Below are 4855 nucleotides of genomic sequence, written 5' to 3' on the forward strand. Positions count from 1 at the left end.
CCTGAACCTCCCATGAGCCAAACTTCAGAAAGCATTCAGTTATGTGATGACGAGAAAACAATACTTTCGATTTCTAATAAACATCTTTAAGGCTTGACTTCATAACTGAGACGATGATGATGCCGCCACTTCCTCCATCCAAACAACACCAGTGAGTATCAAGAAAGACCACTGACCAAAGACCACTGCCGACCACACTGACCTAGAGTTACATTAAAAACCTGCTCTGTCTGAGAGGAAACAGACTGGCTAGCAAAAAAGGCAATTTTGACACTAAAAAGTTTGGACGAAAAATGCCGCACTGTACCGGAAAACTGCGAGTACACATGGAACTTGGATTTAACTAGAAGATGTTTCCAAAGCCCCAGAGTGCTGGATCAGGCTGAACCTTTCCTCCTAGCCAAGTTATGGCAAACAACAACAACAACAGTTCTTCCTAAAACCAAAACCCATAGAAACCAGTAAGTGCTTTCGTCGGTTCCTGATGGTTTTGCTTTGGCTTTTGTTAAAAGGTGTTCTACAGGAAACTATTGGTCTCTAGTGGAAGCCATGGATCCTATTGCCATTAGAAAGCAGCAAGATCAGGTTTTAAACCGGATGGTTTCCAATGGTATTTTGTCAGCAGGGGGAGTCCAGAATCACTCATCACTGAAAGCAATGCTGCTGTTATGGACATTTACCACGGCGGCCTGGATGTCCCGGATGTTAGCTGTTAGCTCCCAGTGAGTGGGTGAAGGAGGGAAAACGTCCTCGTTCTGCCACTGATCTTCCACTCCAGTCTTCTTCAGATCTTCACGTCTGGTCCACTGTAGGCTGTAGTCAGCCATGTGCGCTGTTAATGGTAAAATATGGTTATATGACCTCCAACTTCTCAGGAGGCTCACCAAACATCTGCTCTTCAGGACAGGAACAAGGTCACACGGCAGACTGCATGCACGGACAGAGCAGTGTTGCCAACTCCTCAGTAAGGAAAGTGACTATTGGCTGGTCCTAAAAGTCGCTAGAAGTCACTGCATGACGTAGTCGCCTAATTTGCATAATAGTCCATTAGCGTGTATTTGAAGCTGTAGAATGAGTCAAGAGTCAGAATGTTATGCCTGATCAGTTGCTGAAATGTTTAAATTGGAGCAGTTTTATTTCAACAGTTGATAATGTTTTGCACAGAATTCTCTGGTTTGTATTCGTTTACTTTTGTGGATTTTTGTTGGGAAAAACCTGGAATGATTGACTCACACCTTTGGGGGAGTAAGTTTGATTGTTGGTTACACTTTTTGGTGAACTATTTGTTTATTTGCAGCTTTTTAATACAAGTTAAATTTCGCATTGATTATAAAATCCTATTACTGACCTATAAAGCTCTCGCCCCTAAAAGGACTCGCCCCTCAGTACCTGAGTGAGCTCCTCTCCTACTATGAACCATCACGCCTACTTAGATCACAAGGTGCTGCTCACTACTGGTACCTAGAATTAATAAAGCTCCATCAGGGGGCGGAGCTTCTCATACAGAGCCCCCCAGCTCTGGAATAATCTTCCTGTTAATGTTCAGGACTCAGACTCAGCCTCAGTCTTTAAGTCTAGGCTAAAACCTTACTTGTACAGTGGAGCCTTTGATGATTAGTCTCCCTGTCAGATCTAGACCTGCTGGAGTCTCTGCTGCTCTGTTTTACTGTAATCTGTGGTCAGCCACTCTTTACAGAACTGACTCTGTGTTTTTCTTTCCTTCCTCTGCTGAGTTGATCAGCTGCCCATCCTGTGTGTCTGATGCTGCTGCCTCTTCTGCCTTGATTGGTGCCGCTGCTCACCAGCCTTCTGGACCGGTTTGACCACCACTGAACTTCTTGCTTTACAGCGCTGTGCAGTCCTCACCCTCAGATCTTTTCTTTTCCCACTTTACTATAAAACTTCATACTAATAATGTTTGCTATCTGGTTTCAACCATAGGAGGATGGGTTCCCCTTCTGAGTCTTGGTTCCTCTCAAGGTTTCTTCCTCTTTTAGGGAGTTTTTCCTTGCCACCGTTGCCACTGGCGACGCTCATGGGGGCTCAGATTTTCATTTCTTTTCTTTTCTTTTCTTTTCTCTCTGTAATACTGATTGTCCTGTAAAGCTGCTTTGTGACAACACCTGTTATAAAAAGCGCTATATAAATAAATTTTGCTTGCTTGCTAATAATTTCTTTCTTGCTCAGGATTAAATGCAGTGTCTTGTTCACACTGTCAGTTTGAATCAATGTGGACTTGTTTTGGTATGACAGGTCGAGATTTAACATTCTGACAATTACGCTTTGAAAATCAATAAAAAGTGGCACATTACTTTTCAAAAAGTAGCCAAAAAGTAGCCGTTAGTGGCCCTAGGGTTCAGTCTGTTATACAAATGAATGTTAACGTTGATGTTAAACGTAATGATATTATGATTAGCTTAAATTTGTGATGTAACTAATGTAATTAAATGAATCATGATCTAATTCAGAGTTTATGTAGAAAAAATGCTTTAATTTTGTTGTACAGTAAATGATGAATCTTGTTGTTTAAATATTCCTAGAGTAAAATTGACTAGTAATGGTCTACTATACAATTCGCTACCAGTATTTTACCGCTACCAGTATTTTACCACTACCAGTATCAAAAGAGCTGAATAAAAGTGAATTGAATTTTTGTAGATGCATCATTTTGACCAAATTGCAGTGGAAATTTCTTTTCAAATCTTTTCTTGTATGTAACATTGCCAAAAAGGGAAATACTAAAGTACAGATTCTTTGTCAAAGCAGTCATGACTGGTCTAAAGTACAGTAATAGTTCTTTTTGATTTACTTATCGGTGTTATTGGTGTAATGATTAATTATTAAGTAAATACTCCTCTCATTAAACCTGTCATTAAACCACCTTTTTCAAGTTCCGGTGTGCTTCTAACAATAATTCAAATGTTAACCTTATTATTATTATTATTATTATATTTAGGCAAAACCTACTCTGCATATCAAGGAAGCTATTTTTATTAATATGAAACTAAGGTACCATTTTACCAAAAAGTTTTTACTCTGCTATATGCTGCAGATTTGCAATAATGTTTTCACACAAGATATAAGTAACAAGTAGTAAGCACATTTAACTTTCCCTGATTACAGTATTATTGTGCTGTTTGAAAAGGTAATTAGATACATTACTCGTTACCACCAAAGTAGTGGAATAACAGTAACACGTTACTTTGTAACTTGTTCTTACAGATTACAGCTTCTAGAGAAGTCAACATGGAGTAATCCCTCTTAAGTATGCAAAGTGAGGGAAGGTGCTTTGCATCCGAAAGAATACCATGTTTCATAATCAGTGACTGCATGGCATTATTTTGACCCAAGTTATTAATCTTTATCATAATACTTAAACTGATTTATGTATTGCTTTTCATACATTAGATGCCTTCACATAAAACGTAAAAGAAAGGTAGTAAAGCTGAATAGAACTATGGCAACACAATAAAACCACTGTAACTATAGAATTCAATAGGTTAAGGTCTGAATCAATAGTAGAGTCTTAAAGGAGATCTATTTTCCTTTTTTCCAGGTTAATATACTTTTCAGTGGTCTTTGGAAGAAATCGATGATGAGCATGGGAAACATGCTTTAATTCAGCTTTAAAAAAAGATGGTTTAGGGATTCTTTAGTAAAAGTAATGGTTCTATTTAGCATTTAGCATTTTATGCTTAGATGGTTCTTTGCATGGTGAAATGTTTTTTTTTCCAGATTGTTGAAGATTGTGTGGGTATATGTTCTATATAGCACCAAAAATATTCTTCTGTTGTTACAAGCTTGACGTCCTAACAATAGAAGAACCATTTTGCAGCTATATGCCAAAAACCTTGAGATGCTGTGAAAAATTACAGAATGTAATGTGCAAATCATTTTTAACCTTATATTTAACTGAAAATAGTAAAAAGCAACATGTCAAATGTTGAAACTTTGAGAAATACATGTTCATTTTGAATTTGAAGCCAGCAACGTTTCAAAAAAGTTGGGACATGGGCCAAAAAAAAAAAAAGGTAAAATTGTTTAATACACAGTTCATACATAATACACAGTTCAAAAGCCAGCATCCATGATGTTGTGGAACATGGCATGGGTGACTTGCACATCTGTGAAGGCACCACTAATGCTGAGTGATGCATACAGGTTTTGGAGCAACATTTGCTGCTAACAAATCTTTGTCTGGGAAGGGCTTGCTGAATTTTGCAAGATGATGCCAAACCATATTCTGCATGTATTACAACAGCATGACTCTGTAGTAAAAGAGTACGGGTGCTAAATGATCCTGCCTGCAGTCCAGGCCTGTGACTCATTAAAAATTTGCCAAATTATGAAATGAACGGTGACCTCAAACTGTTGAACAGCTGAAATTGTGTACCAACCATGAATGGGAAAACATTTCACTTTCAAAACTGTAGCAGTTGGTCTCTTCAGTTCCCAAACACATAGTGCTGTTACAAGAAGAGGTTATGGAAGACAGTGGTAAATATTCAAAATGGGCGTATATTTTTCAAAAAACAATTTTTTTCAGTTTCGACACTTGATGTGTCGTCTTTGTACTATTTTCAATTAATTAAGCATTTTAAATAATATGCACATCATTGCATTCTGCTTTTTTTCTCAACATTTTGCACAGTGTCCCGTCTGTTTTGATAATTTGGTTGTGCAAAAGAATTATCCATTAACCTAACTAACTAACGAGTAAGCAGAATTTGTAAAAGTAGAGTACTGCCAGCTCAGTGGATATAATTTATTACGCTCTTATTATAGTATGGACATCTGTTACTTAAGTAAGTGAATCTGGTAGGTAGCTTTACTTTTTCAAAGCAATAAGTTTAGA

At 37.7% G+C, this 4855-nt stretch overlaps 1 protein-coding gene across 2 annotated transcripts in view; it reads left to right on the forward strand.

Annotated features, from left to right (window-relative positions):
* Window positions 1–4855, forward strand: part of LOC119261782 — a 371675-nt gene that overhangs the window by 147009 nt on the left and 219811 nt on the right. The window lies entirely within an intron of this gene.

The sequence above is a fragment of the Pygocentrus nattereri genome, chromosome 20 (genome assembly GCF_015220715.1).
Source record: "Pygocentrus nattereri isolate fPygNat1 chromosome 20, fPygNat1.pri, whole genome shotgun sequence".
Lineage (NCBI taxonomy): Eukaryota > Metazoa > Chordata > Actinopteri > Characiformes > Serrasalmidae > Pygocentrus > Pygocentrus nattereri.